The 25,290-nt window shown below is 28.1% G+C and overlaps 1 protein-coding gene across 1 annotated transcript in view; it reads right to left on the reverse strand.

Annotated features, from left to right (window-relative positions):
* LOC136985564 (latrophilin Cirl-like) overlaps positions 1-25,290 on the reverse strand; it is a 106,642-nt gene that overhangs the window by 61,010 nt on the left and 20,342 nt on the right.

Raw genomic sequence — 25,290 nt, forward strand, 5'->3', positions numbered from 1 at the left:
TGCTAAGTAAGAAACTTATGTTCGTCGGTATCTAATTTATTGAATTATATTTATTAATAGAACAAATTATACTATATTAAACATAATGAAAACGTCGGCCGTTTGTCTTCTTTATCGATTATTTAAGAATAAAAACTATGAAAAATGTATTGAAGATTTTATATCTTTAAAATTTCACGAAAACAACTATAATATTGTTATATTTATTGACGAAATAATAAAAACGTGACATGAAATTTCTAGACTCGTATATATAATCTCATATCTACGATATCGAGTGTTAAAAAATTGAAATTTCTATTCAAAATTAATAAAACTTTCAAGCCATGAATATTCAAGCTCATTTGTAAAAATAATAATGGACCTACCATCAGATATATATATTTTTTTCTTTTACCCCGATAAATTTTAAGCACCGTATAAATATTATAATAAGATGATAAGATGGTTGATATATTTCACAATTTCACATTTAACCATCATAAAAATAAAATTTCATTCTTCCGACGACATTACTTATTCCGTAGATGTAGTTTCTATTGATTTTCGTGAATAAAAATCTAAAAGAAAAGATCACCTAGCATCGTGAAAAATGATCTTACGTTTTCATAAAGTCACGAAATCGTCTTTCGATTTATCAATTTTCCAACTTGCGTATAACTTTTTCTACTTTTTACTCTAAAATATCAATGCGAACAAGTGATTGCAAATTTTCATGTAAAATAGTTATTTAACTGTACTTATTCTATATTAAAAAAGCCAATGAGTAAATCCATTTTTTTCTTTAAAAAATCCAATTTTCATCTCTCTATATATATATACGTTTTATCTACTCTACCGTAAAAGTGAAGAATCCCAATTGACAGGACATTCATCTGGTATCTTTCTTTCTTGTCCCAAGTGACTCATTGTCACTTGACCCTTCTAAAAACCTCCTTATAATAGGGATTTTTCGGATACTTGAGAACCACCCAAGTTGATGGAAACTTAGACAACAGCACTTAAAAGTATAGTATTGGTTTAGGATTATTTCGAGTGAAAAATAAACTTTTTAATGAATTGTATAAACATTATCATACTTTGTAACGTGCTGTAATTAATGTGAAATTATATACTTTATATTTTCGTATCCTATTTATGATTAAATTAAATTTTTTTTAAAAAAATAAGTAAATGCATTAAATAATCCTCCAGATGCCCACTTTGCCTCTTAAATTTCACTTGTATTAAAACTAGAATGCCTGTTGTACACAGTAAGAGTTTCTTTATTACGTGTTCCACTTTAGCATGTTTGATTGTATAAGGTTACATATAAAAATCGAGATTAGTGTTACCTTTTTTAGACGGAAAAATCTAATTTTAAAATGGGACTAAAAAAATTTATGATTATAATTACTTTTCATAATTATATATTACATTCTATATGTATTTACAGGAAATAAATAACGTATTATTATACAAATATAGGTCATATTTATTCGGAACTGAGATCTCATTCACGTAATTTTCCTTCAAAACATGATTAAGTATATTCCTTATATTCCCATCTGGCTACTTTAAGAATACAAAGAGGTGGTTTATCCTAAATTTAAACGTGACACTTCCGTACTCCACACTTGGGAATTTCGATACATAAATTTTGTATCCAACAGGTGAGGTCTCACCTAAAGGCCTTCTACCGCAGTGTCTGGATTCAACGGAGCATACTACCAATTAGCCTTTCGCCCGGATGAGGGTTGTCTATGACCCAAATTAAGATCCTGACAATAGGTGCAAATGACCGATGTAGGTGGGGTGGTATCTTATAAGGATGTAAGAATAAGCGGTGAGGAAGGAATAGGAGTGGTCCAAATTCGGCGTCAGATGGCAGACGAGACACTATTCCCTCCCTTTGGGGATCTTTTAGTTCCAGGGAGTAAATAGTGGTGAGGCCCTCGGGGAACTAAACATGTGGTGGACGTTGGTGAACTCATCATATCTCCAGGTGTAGTAACTGTAATAGAGGGCGAGTGGAGTGAAACACCTCGGCAAAAAAAAGAACAGGTGATTTGTCTGTTTGGGTTTGGCTGGGTGTATAAAAAAAATCTTTAATTTAATAAAGTCAAAAAAAATTAATGTGCCAGCTTCACTTTTGATATTATTCCTTCAACTCTCTACTTAAATAAATGTGGAAAGGTGGGTAATGCAAAAAATAATACACGTAGTTCCTTTTGCGGCATAACTAAAGTCCGAAATTGGAACATTAGTATGGACAATAATACTGTCAACCACATTAAAGAAGCAACATCTTAACACAATGTACCACCACAGGTGACCAATATTTCTTTTCCTTCCCTTTGATGTCTTGCTAATACCTGTTTATTGGTTGTCTGTATGGAGCTGTCGTCTGCAGTACGTGCTCAGACCAACTCGCTTTTGTTCCAAGAGAACTGAGAACCTCAAGACGTTGATGGAATGGTCAGAGAACAATTGCTCTCTCGGTTTCCTTCAATTCTTATCTTGTGTCTTAATCACTTTAGGTAAAGCAAACCTATTTGTTACGTAAAAGAGGTATCACTGGGTGTTTTCAGGTCAGACATGAAGATTGTTAAATTTGAAAAATTACAAGTCGGAAGATTATGACTTTGTATGGTAAATAGGTTTATTAAATGAACTGTTGTGGGAGGAAAGTCGTATGTAAAAAACGAGTAGCATTAAATTAAATTTAAAGCGTTCGGTTTTCTTTCGCTAAGTGATTCACATGTTTTGTATCAGAGGGCTTATCACCAAATTTATGAAGTATATTTATTAAGGATAAACAGCAAACCATAAATAATCTTAAAATATGTACATTGCATTAAGTTTGGCATTCGCGGGCACATTATTTCCATTTGAATTCTGAAATCTGTGCATTGCATATTTTTTCTTTTCAAGATATTCTTATTTATAAAGTTAAAAAGATGCAAGAGCTATAATATATTTTATACAAACGGTTGTAACTTTAATTCTCAACGTATAGGTGATCATTAAGCAGAAGACATTATTCCTAATTTACAAAAACTGTTTATTTAAATAGGCATTATGCCTGATATGCAATATAATGATTCTAATTCCAGTAATAGTTTCTGTCTTCTCGTATCTTCCTCTATAATCTCAATCTTCCTAAGAAAAGAAAAAAAGAAACAGAGGTACTTCGTACAAAAGCTGAAAGAAGCGGTAAAAGAAGCTTTAAACTAGAACTACCGAAAGTTTTACGACGTCCATTAAAATCTGCACGATAAGATCAGGTACAATTTAACCTCTTTCTTTGTTTTCAATGACAGAATTTTAGAAAAACAACTCGTCGTGCAACAGTTAAAGTATTCCAAATGCGTGCGTGCGTGTGCGTGCGTGATATCAACAGGTGCACAATCGCTGTATAAACGTATCTAGAATCGCGATCAACTTTTCTACGCTTATGTTCGACTTGCGTGATGTGAATCGAATACCGCTGTTTACTTAAGGAATTGAGATGCTTTTATTTTATATAACATTATAAGAAAATGAAATAATTTGACATGAAATTTTTTAATTGGTTGTCATATAATAAAATTGCAATTAACTGAAGAACTATGACACTTTTGTAAGTTAATCCGAATTGGTAGTTAACACGGAATCTGTAACTTGTACAGAGTTATTCCAGTATGACGCTCCACGCCTTGTGTTAAAAAGTTATACTCCTATGGAATCTGAATGAATCAGAATTAGCAGTGGAGCGTTATCCTATGGGCAAAAAAGGGCAATTGCCTGGAGGCATGACAAAAGGATTGATTTTGGGTCTCCTGTTAGAGGGGAGCTCCAAGTCAATCTTTTAAAAATATTCCCCGAAGGAAAATGTCTGAAGTCAACGCTGTAGATGGGATCTCTTCGTTCAAATTCGCCTGGGCCCCATGAAATTATCAGCGCCACTGAGAATTAGTCATTTTAATCTTCTGTGTTTAGTTTCTCAGCCATATAACTTTTTAATGGATGAATCCTAAACTTCGTGCTTAATGAGATTATATATCTAGACATCAAAACGCTAATTCTAATAATTGAGACTCACTTGAAAAAGTTCTATAGAATATATAAACTTAGAAAAAATGAGATCTCTTCTAGGCTACTGTTGTTGTATCTAATTTTTATGAGGAGAAAAGATTTTATTGTATGTATTTTAGGGGAAAATGCCAGCAGCATTCATTACCTTTGAGAATAGTGGGACGAGATACTGCAGCTCTAGTTTTCTGAGTTTACAATAGATGAAAAAAATTACCTAGAGCAGCTTTATTCTTAGACACAATACAATTTATAGCATTTTCTTAAAGTCGTAACTCATAAAAATATTAATTATTTTTCATTTTCGAATTAGGAAAAGATATCTGTTACGATTCTAATCTTTTGATCAAGTCATTGAAAATCAATTTTCGTAAAGCTCGAATTTGCATATATTAGTTTTTATTAAATTATTGTTGTTATTAAATGCATTCCTTTCTTATCTTTTGAAAGTAAATGTTTTCATTTTGCGTGACGGAAAGACGGAACTCGCTACACTCCACCTACAAAATCTCCTCCTCTTCCCCGTTAAATTTAATGTCCACTTGGGCCCTGAAGTCGTTTCATTACGTCACTTTACTTCAATTTTTAGACTGCCTTTAGGTGTTGGACACACCCACGTCGTAAACCCAAGACATTCTACTTAAGGACTATCTTTTGTAAACTGTTGCATACTTAACAATTTTCTATTCTAATAATAGATTTAATCATTGCAATCTCAAAATTTTAGCATTTTTGAAATTTTTTAGTAAAATAGAGGACAATTGTACTATCCACCACCCTATGGCATTACGGCTATTCACATTTTTCTCCTTATAATTGTTTAAATGTTTAGCTTTTATGAATGTTACTTTTTACTTCTTTTGTTAAATGAGTAAAATACTTCAGTTCTTTTATAATAGAATATTATTATTATATATATATATATATATGTAAAGAAAAACTAACGCTATACTTTTATACTTTGCTAGAAGAAAATAACCTAGAGCACTATATTATTGATTGTAGTCTAGATGGAAAGGGCCTGCCTGTATCTTCTCTTTGAACTAAAATATAAGTGCTTTGTTTCTTCCATTTTTCGGTTCTAGTATGCTTATAAACTACTCTATAATTTAATTAAAGATAAAATTTATAAACAACATGAATAGAAGTAAAAAAAAAAAGAAAAAACTTCATATATTTGAAACAAATTTTAAAAAAAAGTTTAATCTTTACAAGTTTTTAGAAGTATCGCTTAAATGATATGGAAAAATACAAGAGAAAAAAGTAAAGTTCTAACTATTGAAAATACATTTATCTTCCGACATCAATCGTCAAAAGAATCGGTTTCGTTTTCTTGAAAATATCCCTTTATATTTTACACTACCAACCGTAAAATAAGGCGAATACAAAGAATTACAGTTATCTCTTATCAGATAGTATAGACTACAAGGCGGTAGATACGTGTAACTCCCTCTTTTGTTTTGCGTGGGGGAGTTGTACAAGAGATACTGACTTTAGATAGGTAAGGCAAATAAACAGGTGCCACACAAACCTTTTATCTGTACCTGGTTGATTTAGGTCAATAGAAACGAGTGGCAACGCTACAATTGTTTCACCTGTCTCTAATCCTCTGTTTTATTTGCGAATGGGGGTGGAGTTTTTCAAAGGGTTTATCGCTTAAAATTTATTTAAACGTAATTTAAATCTCGTAGACTAAATTTTTTTCTTTTTTTGTAAAGAATACCGCTGTGGTTTGGTTTAATTTTTTTCTAAAGATTGAGGACGTCCTGCGGCTTTGTATTTATATAACAAAATAGCACACGTCTGTTTATTCTTAACAGTACTTTACAATTATAAGATGCAAATGGTAATACTTTTTTATTTATAGGATTCCATAAAAACCTTTATGATTATGCTCTCATACCATTTCGATAATAAAACCATTACTGAAGTAGCACAAGAGACAAGAATGTCTAGAAAAATTTCTAATTACTGTATTTTCCTTATGAAATCACATAAAATAATCCCAGAGACTCCAAATTATACTTTCACAATTTAATTAAATATATTTGATTTTGTTAAAACTATTTCCTTGTCAGTTAAAAAGGGAAAAGAAGTGTTAACGAAAAGAAAACTAAAATACTTAAAATGAAATTTATAATAATAAAACTTAATACTTTGTAATTCTTGAAAATATAGAAGAAGAATTCAAAACTTATTTTCGACAATTTAAATATATATATATATACAATTTAAAAAAGGAATAAAATCTGATAAATATTTAACAAGATTTATTATTGTTTGGTGGTTTAATTTTTAACACTGAATAAGCGAGAACAAGATTTAATAATTACTTTTACTTCTTACGCAATTTACAGAATTTCTGTTGCAGAAAATAAAGCTTATTAAATTTTATGTTTATCTGATAAGAAATAAAACAGTTATTCTTTTTATTCTGCCTAATTTTTTTCCTGTGTTTAATGAAAATAGCAGAATTAGAAAATGATGACGGGTGATTAAGTAACTAACAATTTTTCTTTCTTTTTTTTCTTTTCATATCCTATTTTCATAATTCTTATCAGCACTACGTCCGTTTAAGAATGACGGGTGCCACCATTTAAGATAAATGGATATTTCAAACAAAACTGGTCTCTGAAATGTCAGTAAAAATTTCCCAAGGTTAAATGTACATTAAAAATTCTCAAATATTATAAAACAACATGTAATAGTGATTTAGATAATCTAGAAAATGTATAAAAGATTAAAGCGTATTCACATATTACTAATTTTCTTTAAGAATTTACATAAATTTAAGACTTTATAAATTTTATACTTGAATAGAAAACAAAAGAAATTGCCATATATAAACAATATTTATTGGGAATTTAAAATAGTTCAATACAGGCGTTATCCTAGACTGGAAAATTAATTCTATGCCACCTCAGTCGACAAGGATGGAGTATAAATTAAACATAGAATCAAAAATATTTTAATAAATAAATAAATCGTTATATAATTTAAATTATTAAAAACAAACATTACTGTTATTAATGATCATTATATATTAATTTTTTCGATGAGAAAAATTCATTTTCTGTAGAGTTCGAGAAGAAGAAAAAAAGAAACTTTACACGAAATCGAGAAATATCATGCAAGTCCCTACTCTTCTAGTATCATTAGAAATAAATGCACATGCTATATATACGAATGACTGACTTGATAAATTTATTGATTTCATCAGATATAAGTCTCATTCCTTATAATATATAAAATTAATGATGGTGCCTGCAAAGAGATAATGTTTCATATCACGATAGCCACCGGATATAATTTGTCTGCTATAATTTGCATTAAACTACTCTTTCATTCAATCTTCATCGCACGTATTGAGATTCATCTGTGCGAAATAAGTGCCAGACCTTGTAATAAATCAATATATATCGTAGACTCTAATGTAATTATTATATCTTATCGAAGAATGTTCATTAAACCGAAAAAAAAGGGAGCCTTACATGCTAATAATGCTCCGTTTCTATAAATGATATACACGTATTATATGATTTATTATATGTAACTTGTTATGAGATCTACTGAGAATAAATTCTTCTTAATTAATTTACAGTCTGACTGATTAACAAACTTATCGGATTTATACTACAATAAATCGATGGCGTTATATGTCGAGAATAGAACTGTAATTTAATAGATTATAGAAGGTTATAGACCTAATGTACATAAGCTTATCGAGCTAAATATTTTCCAAATATATAATTTACTCGTATGATAATTATATTCGATTTTTAGAATATTTATAAATTCATTATAAGGAAAAAAAATCTTACTAAGCTTAATGTCTGCTTCAACTTAGCCTATGCATATTTTTATATATTATTTATGCTAATTAATACTGTAACACGCATAAATGTGATGTGTTTATTATATTACGTATCTAGTTATTAGACTTTGAGTTAAACCGAGTTCTAGCGAAACGGCAAGCGAGTATATATTTACAATATCACAATTTAGGTTATCTTAATGACCTAAACTAATTATAGTATATAGGAATCTGAATTTTGCTTGCATTTCAAAATTCTATAACTAAACATTGAATTAACTTACTTAGTTCGTTATGATATGAATATCAGAACCTAAATTTAGTTCGAGTGATATAGTCTACATTAAAATATTTATTGAAATTTGAAGTAGTCACGTAGCCTATCTGTGCATGGGATCTAGCATTAATAGATCTATGTTTGGGTTGCTTTAACTGATTCAAATTTTCATCTAGATTTAGATTATTGTAATCTAAGCTTTAATACGCTTCTTTAGATAGAGTTTATAGTTAAAACGTCTTTTAATTGCTCGCTTACAGTCTGAATAAAGTCTATAAACATCCGAATACTGCACTAAAAATAGATCTTAACATAACTTAATATCTGAGCAACGTTGGAATTTAATTTATTATTTATTGATACAGTAGCAAGCGGATAGCACACTATAAATTAATTAAAGCGTAAGAGATATGTATTAATCTTTAGGCTGTGAAAGTTTCGATTCAGAAGAGATTTATTAACTGAAATGTATTAAATCTACCACTTCTGTAATTGTATACGGTGTTAAAACTATTTATAGTAAATAATTTAAAATTCACTGTATTCGGATTTAATAGTATCTAATCAACACAGGTATTCAATATTCAGTAGCAACTAAGTAAAGACTTGGTAAAGATAGAGAATGGAGACGATACAGTAAATTAAACTCTAGTCTACTATCGGAGCGGTTGGGATTTTAATCGACGATTGCAAACCATTACTGTTGATATATTGTCGCAGAGTTCTGGCCAATGCTGTTTACTGCTGTGTATGTCCCCCTTTTAATCAATTCTTCCCGAACCACAGGGGGTCGATGATTTGTGTTCTAGCCGACAATGGATGTAATAAAGCAGATTAATGAATCAGACGTTTAGAGATACGTAGAGTTGTGATGCTTCCTTTTCTACGTCCACCCGTTTGACATCGCGTGAATGAGAACAGTCAATGGGCAGAACGATGCTTCTGTCACCATTTCACTCAACGCCATTTCATCTTGTTGCATATAACATTTCATCTTTCTATATCTTCTTCTACACCGATTTATAGTGCGATCTATTTAATAGCCCTGTTTATCTCAAAAAATTTTTTCTCACCATTTAGGCGTTGTAGTGAAAAATTACATGATACGAAAATTTTAAGCCAAGATTTTTTTCTAAGAAACAACGTCTTACCACACGATCTTTCTTCTGTTTCTGAATATACAATTACAGTTTCTTTTCCTCTATTTAACACAATAAAAATATCAAATCTCAGTATCGTGAGAAATTTACTAACATAAAATAGTAAAGAATCGAATATTCCATACAAAATTATAAACAATAGATAATAAACTACGATTACTATAAAAATGAAACTTAATATTTTAGAACGGACACGGTATTAGTTGGGATCATTGTCAAATGGAATCTTCTGTAGGAAATAATTTTACGACAGAGCCTGTATCGTAAATCTATCTTCCTTTGAATTATATATTTTAGTAAGGTTTAACTCTCAGAGGTCCTCGATTAAAATACCAAAGTTCCTATTATTTTTTGCCCTGCGGTGATTTTATTTCTCTTTAAATAAAAATAGCAAGAAGGAAATCTCATTTCAAACTTCCACTTAAAGCGACAGAAACCATAACGAGTGAGTGAAGGTGAATTGCGATCACCAGAGCGAACTCATTTCACGAAAGAAAAATTTCTCACACAACATAACTGTATCCTTTCTTTTCTTCTAGACGTGAAACGCTATAAATTCGCCAACCCCGGTGAGTTACACACAGACTGTAGGGTATACTGTAAAGATTTGTTGGCAGCAACTTCGTAAGGCGTCCTGCCACCCGCTGGTTGACCACTTCTTGTCTGAGCCACAGGCCAGAAAGAATGGAATCTAAATCACACTATAGTGGGGCTCTCTAGGAGAATAAGAGAGACGTGAAGGCGTCCCATTCCCATAGCAACTAAAAATCTTTAAACACTACGTTGACGCCCCTTTATCGTACACGAATGCAATAATCATCGCTTCAACACAAGTCAGATTATATGTTCGAAAATTGATCCGAAAAAACTACTTTAAAAATAATTGTCTTCTCTTCTAAGAAGACAAAGATGGAATATTGGAAAAGATAAATATCCACTTTGATTGTTCATTAATTTAGCGAAATTGCAGTGAAGTGTATATAATTAAGTCGAACGAATGTTAGATTGTCTTTATGAGTGTAGCAAATTTATTGGAAAATCTTCGAAGTGGGATTAATTAAAACTTTCGCGCGGCATCGCGTGGCGTCGCGTCGCGCGCCGGACACCTCCCAAATCTATCGAAGAAATAAATTTATAATTTCCGGTAGTGAATCTTGTCCCCCTACCGGAAATTATAAATTGGGTTTCGTATCATTTATACACAAATATGCATCAATCAACTGGAGTTAAATGAGAGAACAGAGTGTAGCGCGTCGCATCAAGCAACACCGTAATCTAACGTCTAAAAAAAAAGGAAAAAATTTATCTTATTATAGACAACCTGCTACCTGCCAAGCCTTCATTATAATCTCTTGAATAGAATAATCTTAATAGAATTTTTTCCTCTCTTCTATCAGATAAAATCGAATATCATTAACAATAACATGAATAGAATGGATATCAAAATAAATAATTAAACCAATTATTCTTCAAATTTTTCAGCAGTTATTTTTTCATATTTTATTTCCTTAAGGAGAAAAACATTCTTTATAATAAGGTATCCCGTTTCAATTGTTGAGTCTCTATTGTGAGCATTTTTCCACTCGAATGCAGTCATTCCTGCTAAAGGAAATTGTTGGAGGTGTCGATTATAATTTATACGTCCTGTGGAGTGGAAGAAAATCTTAGCAGACTTATTACACAGATATCTTTATGCAATGGTGGCTGCACAAATGTTGACCGTCTTCGTGCTGTTTTATACCACATCAATTTATTTCAAATTTAACGCAGTAGCAGCAGCAGCAGCATCATCATACGAGTAAAAGATTAGAATAAGAGTTTATAAATTGGAATGGTGGAAATCTCAGCTAGTTTTCTCACGAGACTTAAATTTATAGTTTTTCACGGTAAAACAACTGAAAAATAAAACAAGTAATGGTATTTTTCACGCAATGACACAGTTCTTTTACAGAATTTTAAAACAAAAAAGAGAGTTTTTCACACGGTAACATCGGGTCTGTTATATATTTTTAAAACGAAAAATTTTTCACACGGGTTTACCGTGTATTTCTGAATAAAAAATGGTATTCTTCTTTTAGAAGAATAAGAATTAACCGAGCATTAAAAAAAGTGCCGTGTATTTCACACAACGGAACTTTTCACATGTTCACGGAACTGTTTTACATTATAAACTAAAAAATTTATTATTCGCATGATAACAGAACTGTCATGCAATTTGAAACAAAAATGAAATTTCTGTACGAGTTACCTATCTTACCAAAGAAGAAAACCATCTGTAAGAACTGTGTAACCGTCGATTTGATTCTCTTATGTTTTTTAAATTAATGACTTATTCAAATAGTATTATTATAGAAAATAAAGTCAAATTTAACAAAATATTCTCCTTATTACTTGACCTTATAGGGAAGGAGATGACAAGTCTCGGAAATAATAACTGACATCGGAAGTTTGATACATACTTGACTTTATCTAGAGATGTTGGTCGGCGCGACCTGTTGCCCGCTTTGGTTCTTACTATCTTAGAACAGATAAGAGGCAACTGTGTTTGTCCTGATAAGAGGACTTTTACTGTCGCACGTCTACCCTTTATGTACTCTTCGCTATTCTCAAGGCGCTGAAGATGGCTTACTGTTTCCCTACTTCCTCTATTGCTTCCGAAGGCAATTCCAATCAAACGCTTAAAGTTCGAGCAAGACAGGAAGTTTTTATGTTTATAGTTTGAATACATCTTATTTGATTTGCTATAATAAATTTTGATGGTTTTAATTTACAAAGTTTGAGTTGTATTCCTAGTAAGCCTGAATTTTTCTTTAAAACCTGTTATATAAAGATCTATGTTAACGACTTTATTTTTTAGGCATATCAAATGTATATGTATTACAATAAACTACATAACCCGAAGCCACTAATATTATACATGTATGACTCTATATTTCAGGATAGCAGTGTATAATAAGTTGACTCTAATGGAAGAACTCTGTGAACCATAAACAGCAGGTACTACAGCAATGTGTTACGCTCAGTGGGGTTTCTCAGTGCATACCATTCCCCTGTTCGGTTTTAGGTGCCCTTTCCCACCAAGCGTCGAAACAACAATGAGACGGTGCTGGGCAAAGACTACGACATCCATGAACGTCAACGACCCTTCCAGAAAAGTGCATCTTAACCTCTAAGCCAGAAGAACAGGTTTCACTTCATTCCACACCGCTTCTGAGGGTAGAAAAGGTTGTCGGGAAAACAAAGACGGGGAGAGGAGAAACTGTGGGGATATCAGTGTGCTGTTTTTTAAGGTAGGAGAAAAGAGGCCCTAGAGGCATTCCTAGAATCAGAGAGGCGATAAGAAATGGTTTGTGCCGAGACGCCTAACCCATTTACAGATACGCCTGGTGGATTATACACGGAATCCAACCTTCTCGTTTAAAATTAGGGTGTCTTTCATATCAAAAATCAATACACTTGTCATCCGGAGACTTGCAACATATTGCAAAGTACACTTTAAGTACACACAGAGTACGTGCGTAGGTCTATCTACACATAAATTAAATTTTATAAACAAACAGCATACTCTATTTTCTTTAAAAACTCAGTTTTGCTTTAAAGTAAACCTCATCAATCAAAGAACAAAAAAATAAATATAAATACAACAATGAAAACTCACAATAATAGGAAAGAAACATAAATCAAATCGGAAAAAATCTAAAGAGTGATCGTACAATAAATAAATTATATATGTTTTATAAATAAATAACTCTTTCTTGGAAGAAAAATTCATTTTTTTCCATTTAATCCACATTATTTTATTAAATTATATTAAAATATATTCCGGACACGTCTAGATACACGTTTTTATTAAATCAAAAGGCTTATATACATGGATTTTTTTCTAATTTTTTTTAATCCAGAGGATACTGTTCCACACTATACCATGAACACGACGGTAATGAAGCATAATGAACGTTGAAAAGATTCTTTTTTCAGGAAAACCGAGTAAGAGGAGAAAAAAGGCAAAGGACACTCAAACCGTGACAGAAGTTTGTAATCAAACAGGACACGAGTAAAATGTAAATAACCCTTGTCTTCTCATAGTAAAACAAATAAAAAACGTGTGAATTGAGATTTTCTCATGAAGACAAGTTTTTCTTCTGGTAATTGTACTTGTAGTATCATTGTATTACTTATAAAGTATGTTTCTGTGATGCAAAGTCTATTATTTCCAACAAGGCATGTGAGGCTACCAGCTGTCACATGATAGAGAAGTGCAATATCGTTCTGCCCATACTTAACAAAGAAGAATACTTGTTTGTGGGTTCTTACCAATTCCCTGTACCCCGAGGGTAATTGAAGGGAACCCTGGGAAAAAGAATCCACTGAAAAATATTTTTTTTATACTTCATTAAGTCGGCATTTTTTCGAATAAAGCGAGGAAATGTGATATTTCTTTGACGCTATTTTAGAAATGATATATTTTGTTTATTCGTAATTCTAGCATACGTATTTTCTTAGGCTTGAAAAATTTCTAATACACTAAAGAAATTTTATTTTCGAGAATGTATGTGGTTTATTAAGAATTATATATATATATTCTTTTCAATGAAAATGCAATCGTAGATCACGAAAGAAATTTTTCTTAACTGTATTATATCCCCAAAAAACATTTAAGTAAAAAAAAATTAAGAATTTAGTGTAATAAATAATAAAAATTCATCCAAATTTCTAAAATAGTTACGCTTTTCCAGATTTATAACATTGGTAATTCACGTTTTCTCCCTTCTCTAATACATTACGACTTAAATCCCCATCGAAAATTACTGAAACTAAAGGAAAAAAATTTCATAAATGTTAGTTATATTTTAAATCATAAAAAAAACATTAAACCAGTACAAAAATCCCCTCGTAATTATACTCCATTTAAAAATAATAATAATAATAATAAATATTTTTTCTAGTCACCTTAATGTACGTATCAAAAAATAATTTATGTAATTAAAAATTAACATCAATTATATACTTTTTAACGATAAAAATCTTTAAGTATTATGTTAAGAAGTTAAAGTTTACAACTATAAAAATACAAAACAGAAAAATTGAGACAAACTTTTCAATCTTTCTTTTTTAATTTGTAATAATTTCAAATTCACAAATGCCTTACAAGATATAGCAATAAATAAATAAATTTACGAAAGCTTTCACCTCATATAAATTCCAGATAAATTTTATTTCCGAGTTAAACTATTTTTCTTGAATTTTATCGCCTTGTCTGTAACATGAAAGGAACTATAGCAATTTTATAACCAAGCGAAACTTTACCTCTTTCATCTACCTATTGAAATCATGCATATAGCTAAAATGTGTTCCACAACCGATTTTCCCGAAACATTTCGGCATAATTTAAAAATATCGACTAATTTCTAGCAGCGAAGTGTGAAAACCCCTCATTAAATACTCGTCTGAACTCAGTAAGTTAAAAATGTTCTTTTGTAAAAACTATTTTCTTTTATAAATAAAATTTCGATTTATTACGAAAAATAAAGTGTGTAAAAGATGGTAAACATAATTAATTTTAATGATATAAACAACTATTTAAATTTTATATTTATATTAAATATATAAATATGACATTTAAAATACTTCAAGTTTAAAAATTTAATATGAAAGTAGTTTATTTTTTTTTTATTACTAAAAGTTTGAATTTTAAATTAATTTTTTTTTTTAAATATATTTTCTTTAAGGAAATAAATTACTTTTACTCTTAAATATTTATTTATTCTGCATAAAATTTTTCCAATTTTTTACGTATTTTTTTAATATAAAATTATAATTAGTTTCTCGTATTTTTGGAGGGGGGGCTTTAAAACATTTTATAACGATAAAGTATCAATTTACTTTCAATTATTTTTGTAGTAGAATTATGTTAAATTTTAATTTTTGAAATTATCTATTTAAATGTATGAAAAGAAAATTACATGGTGGAATCATTTAATATATTTTCTTTTGTTCTGTAAACCTATTTGGAAACACTTGATTCCTTTCAAGTTTTAATTACTCCATTTATTAAAGAAATTCTCCATTTTTAAACGATAATAATTGCTTTCAACTTGTTATAAAGAAGAGGAATTAGTAATTTTCCTTTTATATATTCTTTTATTTTATATTATTTTTTAAAAAATTCTCCAGTTTCACATTAATAATAATAATATTTAACTTATACACAAGATACGACTATAACTATATTTTTAATTTGATTTTTATTTTTGAATAAAAATTTCTCCAAATATATAATATATATAAAAATTTATATTAAGATATAATTCTATTTGTAAATAAATAAACAAGACGTGTATTGCTCACCTAATTATAAAATAATAAAGGTAAAAAAATTGAAGTGGAGAAACGTTTTTATAATATTAAAATTTCATAGCTGTAGATTGAGAAAATAAAGAAACTGTCGGATTTTTATTTAATAAAAATAAATAAATAATGAATAAATTGAAAAGTGAATTGACAGCGAAGTATCAAAAATCGGAGAAAAATAAATAAACTGACTATAATGTAATGCTATAGATGTTTTTTCTTCTATTTTCTTGTTTATTTTTCCGTAAATTATTTAAATATTAAATTAAATGAATAGAAAATTGCTAAATTTGTCAAAATAAATATACTTGTGAGTCTTGTTTGTTTGGCTAAAAACTGTTTAACGATTTTAAAAATATGTTAGAAGCTTTTATATTTAATTTAAGAAAAGAACAACAAAAAAGAAATCGATAAAAATCGTTAAATTTTAAATTAAAAATGATCTTTTATATATATTTTTTATACGTGGTTTTATATTTGTGTTTCGTGAGGAGGAGGTACTGTACCCATGCAGTTCGTTGAATTGCTTTTGTAAATTATATAAAGGTAAATAAATAGTTTTTTTTAAATTTTAATATAAAATGTTATATATTAAAAATATTCAGATTATTATAAAATACAATCAAGAAATTAAATTTCATAGTAAAGGTAAAAAAAAAAAAAAGTAGAATAAATCTGATCAGAATAACAGTAATTCTTTCTTTTCAATAAATGAAAATAAGAGGAGGAAAAAAGAGCTAAATCTTTTTGTCAGAGAGAACAAAGCCTGGTTTATACAAGAGAGAAAATGTCAGTATGTAAATCAAGCAATGTTCAAGAAATGGGAGAAGATTTTTGCAATTCGGTAGCCGGAAGTTGCCAATGGTATACTCAGCAGTAAAACGACAGAGGAAAATCCGGTCTGGCGCAGAGTAACAACTTTACGATGTCACTCAGTATTCTATCGTAACGGTCAAGTAAGAAACAGAATGCAGCATACTGATAACGCATTCAACTCTTCTTAGTTCAATCACGATTTTCCGGATAGGAACTTCAACCGATCATAGCTTAAAGACCATTTCCACTTGTACAGTTTTGCAATAGTAAAACTATACTTTAAAACTTTCGTTTACAAACTTTAAAAAAGGAGTATTAACTATATTCTATACTAAATTTTACTTAATCTCACTGACAGATATATATATATTTCCTTCTTTGAACAGATCGATATATTATAACACACGAGAAAAATGTATTACATTAAATAAACTTAAATTTAAGTATTATTTTAGCATATTTAATAGAACGACTTAATTAAAACTTGCATGGTTACTTTGATTAAATGGCATGGTTAAAATTATAATATAAAAATAAATAATTAATTTTTAGCTACCTTTAATTAAAATTAAGCGCAAAATGAATTTTTTTAAACAATGTAGATAACGATAATTTTATATTATCAAGGCAATTTGTAATTGGTAAATTATGAAATTAATGTTTGCACTATACAAAATTAAATAAATAGATAACCTCTTAAACATAAAATTTTATCTTAGTTTATCATAATTCAAAACACGCAATTAACTTTCATGATCTTTCATTTTGTACAACGAATTTCTAGTAGTATATCTCTCCAATTTGTTTTGAACATTCGTTTAATGGTATTTAATAAAATCATATATCATACTTGTTCCTTCCGGAAAATAAGAACGTGTTATACAGCGTAAAGATTTATATAACTTTGTGCAAAATATCTTTATAATGTCATTTATTAAGTTTATCTAAAAACCTTATCTTGAAGTAACTCATAACGTAACTGTTTAATTAGAAATATATTAATTAATTTAGTAATCTTGTTATTTTTATTATTTGCAATATTTAATAGTAGAATTTATTTAAAGTTTTATTACTGTTCATAATTATAAATAGTTTATAACACTTTCATATACTGTAGAGTAAATTACATTTGTAATATTAAATAAGGCAATGAATATTTCATATTCTGTGCTATTCCTTTAAGCTATGTTAGTTCTCAGTTATCTTTCACAATAGTTAATAAGTAGCCGACCAATTCGTCTTTATACTTTTGCTCATTTTTCTTGTTTCGTTCCACCTTTCCATTGTGATACAAGTGCTTCAAGTGACAAAAATCTATTCTTATACACGAATATTTTTTTCTTACTCTATTGTTATATTAATTTAATCTTCACGGCAATTTTCTTTTCTTTTTTTTCCCCTATCTTCTCTTCTTTTTGGTGAGTAAATCGAGATATTCGAGACCTGTTTCTCACGTGTTTTTCCCTTACATTTCCTGTAAGAATTATTCTTTAAATTTCAAAACATTTTTCTTCTACAAATATCCTTACTTTTAGATATTCTAGCCTCAATGAAATCAATAATTTTTTTTTATTTTTGTTCCTCCGACTTATAAGTTTTCGGTCTCTTGTAATTCTTAGTAATCTCCAAATTCATTTCGACTGTACTTATTCTTTTGTTATTGCGATCATAAAGCGACCAAATCTGTACAATATAACATTATGGCTTGATATAATATTTTTTTTTTTTTTTTGTATTTTGGAGATTCCTTTCCCAGAATATTCCTATTCGGTCATTACAAGCTACTGTACTCTTCTTACAATTATGATAAATAAATATATATAAATACATAGTACATTAATTATATAAATATATTTGAATAAATAGCTTTATCTTTAATTAAATTACCAAGAATAAATTCAACCACTTGAAATTTTGCAATTTTGTTTTCTTTTTCTTTTATAACTAATCTTATAAAGAGTATAAATTTAATGCAAAGAAATACTTTAAAAGAAACGAATATATTCAAGAAAAAGTAATTTCGTGGTCCATTCACTTCAAGTAAATTTCCTGCATCTTCAAGTCGGTAAACCAGAAAACAGAGGTGACAAAAAAACAAACAACTTTTGAGCTGACGGCGTTACCTGAATTCTAAATCAATAGAAAGTATATCTCATGTGACAGAAGACTTTGTCTAAGAGACAAATCAAACTAAAACATAAAAGATATTGTTCTATTTTTATCTTTATTCTCTTACCTCTTACTTCAGAAAAAGAAAAAAGGGGTAACGACCATGCAGGTAAGTAAGAAAATGAATAAACTAGAAGTGGTTAGACACGGCTCTGTAAGTTGTCTTTCGTGTTTTTATTTTCTTACTTTTCTATTTTTATTTTTCTGTCTGGAGAATTTAATATTTTATAACCATATCCCTTTTCCTTTTGTGCAGATTTCAAATTTTTCTTAACATGATATTTAATGAAATATCCTGACCCTTACACTAACTCCTTATAAATTATGCAATAGATTAGTTATATGTGGAAAAAAAATTAAAGCCCTTGAGATATAAAGTAATTGGAAAATTAAAATGAATTAAAATGATATATTTCATAAACGAAAATAAAAATAATCAATTTTTTTTTTTTTTTTTTTTTAAATTAAAGTAAATAATCTTTCGAACGGGGGGAATTATTAATCAATTTTGGAAAATTGAATATTAAATTATTCAATTTTAGAAATAGAAACTGAAATTAAATAATAAATTTTAAAGAATTGAGATGAAATTAATTACGTTTTCGAAAATTAAAATATTCTGATTTATAAAAAATCGATAGAATTTAACGAAAAATATTATCAATTCTTTTAAAAAATTTAATTAAAAAATAAATTATAAATTACTTCTACATCAAATTTAACTGTTAGTTCAATACTTCTATACGTTTAATACCCTTTTTTATATACCAAATTAGTTAGTGATAAACAATACACACACACACATATATATATATATATATATATATATATATAAGTATACAAATTTTATAACTAATTATTTTTATTTTAATAAAATTGATTTTTAAAAATGTACAAAAAACATTTTTTTTTTCTAGAAGAGAGAAATGATATATTATTCACAATTTTTAAAAAAAAATATAGGCCTATATAAAATAAAGTTTATCGTAAATGATATTTTTAAAAAAATGAGAAAAATTAAATATTAATACATAAATAAATTATCGTAAAAAATTATAGTAAATTAAGTAAAAATCGAATCCGAGAAGCTTTTATCGATCTCCATAATTTTAACAGTTTTTGCATAAATGATGAGAAGACATAAATCACAGACCTGCATAACTACGACCAACAAAAAGCACTTTAAAGTCACCTGCAAAATTTACATGAAAGTAAAATTGCTGATAGGATACAAATTAAGTAAAGCGAAAAGAGGTCTTAGCAGTTTTTTAAATGTATTTTTTTTTCCTTTTTCAATTATTACACTAATTAACCAAACAGCTGACAGCAATCACAATCAAGTGATGGATTCAAGGATATTTATGGATATCGAAGATAGACAAGAAATCTTAATATGTTCTGTAAAGTTTCGCCCGGCTAGTTGTTATGATGCTGTAAATCCTTACATCTTGACATGGAGGTATTGGGAGGTAATTGATCGCCATTTTTGCTCCAGGCATCGTTAAGTTTACTATAATCTGAAGCATGCTTGACAATTTTCTTTTAAAAATTTTCAAACAGCCATTGAGTTGTAAAATATAGAGTTATTTATAAAATAACCTAGAGAAACAATCTGTACAGCCATAAAAAGAAACAACGTTTTTACTTTAAAATTTATAGCTTACTTTTTATCCTTTTTTTTAACTAGAATATTGCGGGTTTAATGTCACCTTACATTTGCCTTCAGTATTTATTCAGAATTAATTAATTTTATTATCACGCCCTTAAAGTAATTAAGACTTTTAGGAATAATTCCAACAAACGATACTAATTTAATTACAAATTGAAATTGTTATAATCGTATAAAACTCTTATTTTATTATTTCAAGTAAAGTACTGTATATTTAATAATATAGCCTATTAATTCGTATAAAAAATGTATTTAGTATTTAATTTTTTAAGAGAATACTTTATAATTTCTTATAACAAACATGTTATATAAGAACATATATAGCCTAAGTATACAAGATAGAAGAAAAATATACGTGTTTGTGTGTGTAAATCAGTAAAAGTGTATCGATGAAGTCTCCACTCTTAAGTATTCAAAATTTATTATAATTTATTTGTGCAACGTCTATCAACATATAGAAAGAAAAGCTTATTATAAAACGATAAATTAATGCACTTGCTTGTTATCAATATATTTCGAGAGGCTCAAATACTTGGATCTCTATCTTAAATAAATTCTGATATGTGTGATCAGGGCCGTCGAGAGGGAAAAACTGGGGATTTTTCCCAGTGCCTGGGCCTGGAGAAAAGCTAAGGGTCCGTAGTGGTTCCTACCCTTATGAAATTGATGTTATTTTTATATTTTTAATGACTAAAGGGACCCGCTAATAGGCAAAAGGGTCCCTTTCTATTCCCGGGATCCATACAAGTTCTCGATGAAGTCCTGTGTGTGATATATATTTTAATGTTCTTATATATGTTTTTAATATAAATCTGTATGTGATTTTATATATTTTTATCGTTTTATGGCCTTAATTTATTCCAAAAGTTTTTCTAAAAATTAATAAATTTATTTTAATGATATTAATAATTGAAACATATGATTTTTTCATATATGTTTCAATACTTATTCATAGAATATTAGAGCTAAATAATAATAAAAAAATTTTTTTTTTGAGTTTTTATAAGACTGTATTCAGTCGATGTTTTAATTCGCTTTTGCCATTTTTAAGTCAGGGCACGTATTTTACTTCCCTGGGTCTCAAAGCTTTGGAAAATTGGCACAGGTGAGAAATACATTGGACACTATGGTTTGGTTGTACCGAGTTTACGTGAGTTAAATAACAAGAATCTTTTATCTGGGTCAAAGAAAAAGCAAATTGCTAACATACCCCCATAGAGAAAGATTGTTAAAACGTTATGGGAATAGAATAAATGCAATCGTATCCTGTAAACATTACTTAAAACATTGATAAGCCAAGTGAACAACTGTAAATTGAATTAGACTTGGCTTTATCGGGTATCAGATCTTTATATAGAATGAATTATTAGCATAAACTTATATATATAATACAAATTCTTCTATTATGTTTAGAATTTCTTCACGAAAATCAAATCAACGTAAGTTATTCACTTCGAAAATATCAAAATATCACATTTCGATGGTTATTTTTGCAATTTTTTCTTTTTTTAATTTGAAATTTAGATAGAAATTTTCTTTTTTTACTTTACATTCTTAATATAATTTAGTTTTTTTCCTTTATTTTATTCTTTGATATTTAAAATTAAATTTTTGATATTAGAAATATTTGAATTTCAATACAGAAATTCTTCTTGTTTTTTTTAAATATTTTAATATCGAAACTTTAGAAGTAAACTGTTTTAAAGACAGGAAAGTAAATTATATTTACAGAAAAAGAAAAGTAAACTTTGATTGTGATTGCTGTATTTTTCCCTCCTCCGATGTTACATTTAAGTGGAATTAATAAAAGATATTTTTTAACGTACTTCTAGAAAGTGATGTAAAGTAAGTTTGGATAAAGTTAGACGAGAGGTTCAAGACCAAAATGTAAATTTTGTAAAAGAGAATTTTCTAATTTTGGTAATAGCTACTGAAAGTATCGATCAAGCATGTTTAAGAAAAATTTTATCTTCAAATTCTAATCTAGTTCTTCATTAATATTGCAGTTGTTATAATATTAAAAAATATATATTTTTTCCCCGAGTTTTAATTATTTTAAAAGTTTTCTTTCAAACTAAAGCTTCTTTAAATGAATAAATATTCATATAGAGTACATACGCTTTGATTGTTAATAACGCCTATGTTTATTTTTCATATAATTTTAGTTTTATAATCTTATAATTTAGAGAAAATGTTAGAATAAAGGTTAAATTATTCATTTCTTAAACCAATTTTTATCTGAAAAAAAAGGGCCTTATGGAATTATGGGCTGATAAAATGTGTGTATACTTTTAGGAACATTTTTTCGGTGAAAAATTGAGTTTAAGGTTGCTGTATTTTATTTTTGTACAATATTTAATTATAGAATTAAATATTTTTCAACGTAATTCCTAAGCAAAAAATACGATAAAATGCTTTAAAATCATAAAGAATGTTTCAGACTAAGCAAAGTTATTGCATTTGTTTTTTCCTTCGAATATATACTGCTCACTGGCAAAACTGAATGCACATCATTATGTTTCGCGCCTATTTCTAATCTAAATTAGATTAATAAATAAATATGTATATAAAAAATGGCATAATTATTCGCACGTTTCATTAATTTAAAGTAAAATTGAAATGGAGCGTTATTTACAGAAACTTTTTCCTTACAAACATAGATTATACATAAGCTACGATACTTTGTAACGATCAAGCAATGTTAATAAATTGTGTTAGACACACCACATACAGATTACAAAAAAGGAACATTGAAATACAGCAAAAGAAAGCAAGAAATGTGTTCTTTAGAATTACCATTTGTCATCATTTAAGCTAATCGTTGTCCTGTCTCATTTGACTTCCTTTACATGATTAACATCTTCCATTAACTGTTATAAGCTTTAAGTTTTAGAAATGTAACTAATCTAGAGCAATTCTATTCTTCATTATTTCTCGCTTCCTTCTGACTACAGTGTATTATTAGGAGACTCATTTAGGAATGAATTCCAATAAGAAAATATTCCCATGAAACGATCGGTCGTAATAACTTTTCGGAAAATTTTAATGAAGCAAATATATTTTAGAAAATTTTTCGTCCATTAAGAAAAAGCCATTAAATTTTGGGATAATGATATAAATTCTGTCGAAATATAATTTCGTTTTACCCCCGATTATTTATAGAATTTCACAAATCTTAACAATTTTCCTTTTGATCGTAATTTCTCTCGGGATTTATTTTTAATATATTTATTGATTCCATTTTTAAAATATACCATACTTCTTTTCTGGACTGTATATTAAGTAGAGAAAAATGAGATTGTTATCGATTAGAGATTATTATTTCGGTAATTGTTTAAAGGTTAGTACGTGTTTGTTTCTTTATTTTGCATTTCTAGTTGATGATAATAATCAATCTATCATTGGGAAAAAAAGAAATAGCAAAAAATAATGATAATAATTCAATCTCTAAATCAAGAATCCACTAAATTTTCAGAGTAATTATCGAAAATCTAATGTATAAAAGTAATTTTTTACGAATAAAGTTCAAATTTCTAATAAAAAATTATTTAAAAAAATACTTTTAAATATAATCAAACTTTTTAAATTATTGAGAAAGTTTCCTTTTATATTACAAATATTTAAGAAGAAGAAGAAAAAAATAATAATAATATCGCATTTATAAATTCATGATGCTAGACGCCATTAAATCCAAGTTATTGGTTAAAATTATATCTTATATGCCAAACTTTTACAATATTTCTATAAAACTTTATAATAAATTCATATAAAATTGATAATTATTATAATAACCTAATATATTTTATTTTATACGGTTCCTCCTCGATCACAATTTAGGATAATCTCTTTCAGTTATGTTAGGGGAAACTAGAAGCTACTACTAGAATTTCAAGTAAAGACTAAATTTATGATATTAAGCCATTAAAACATAAATAAGCATTATGTGAATTTATATCTTTACAACATTATTATACAGAAACTTAAAAATATACTAAATTGGAACGTTGACTGGAATCTTCAACACACTTTTTCTTAAGTTTGTCTCTCGCTTCAAACTTTCTCAATACTTAAAAAATATTACTTCTAAACATATTTTTCAAATTAATATATATATATATGAAAAATAAACCTATATATGTTTTTTAAATTTAAGTTCTAGAACGGCACTACCTGACTTAAAAACCTAATACACTTCAGAAAGATACAAAATGATCCGACGAAAATATCCCGAAGCTAAAGAAAAACTGATGACTTTTGACTCAATTTATAAACTTATAACGGTACGCACTATACCCAATATACTTATATATAAATATGTGAGAGTAGATTCGTGTAAGAGACGTAAGTGGACTAAGCCCTTGGGCATAACTGTAAGTTAAAAAATAGATTAGGTCTTATATTTTTCAAGATAAGAAAATAATATTAAAGAATCTTGTTTACACAAACACCAATGAAATACTCTATTTTATTTTTCTTTTCCTTTTTTTTTTTTTTTTTTTTTTTTATCTTTATCAATATCACTCTTCACAGGGTGTCTCTTCAACTAGTCACAGAAAGTAGCCGGAAGGTACGAATTTCTACGAAAATCGAAGAAATATAACGATGTTTGAGACATAAAAAAGCTGAGGGAAAGACGAGATCCTATATAATTTAAATAAATTAATATGGAACGAGGATTTTTAGATTTTATTTCTTTCACTAACATTCCCACAAGGATTTACAGAGATAAAAATAATATAAAAAAATAACATATTGAATCAAATGTTTTTCTAAGTTAAGAAATCAATAAAATTTATTTTAAATAATCCTTTTAGAATTTTTTTTATTTTTTATTTTATCTTTTCTTTAAGACTTCAGAATAAACAATCGCAAATCGTCAGTATTATTAATATATACGAGTTATCTTTTATTTATCTCGAGATTTAGACCAAGAAGATAAATAGGAGATTAGACATTTGTCCGGATATATATATATATTTAT

The sequence above is a fragment of the Centruroides vittatus genome, unplaced genomic scaffold (assembly GCF_030686945.1).
Source record: "Centruroides vittatus isolate TY-2023 unplaced genomic scaffold, ASM3068694v2 contig_971, whole genome shotgun sequence".
Classification (NCBI taxonomy): domain Eukaryota; kingdom Metazoa; phylum Arthropoda; class Arachnida; order Scorpiones; family Buthidae; genus Centruroides; species Centruroides vittatus.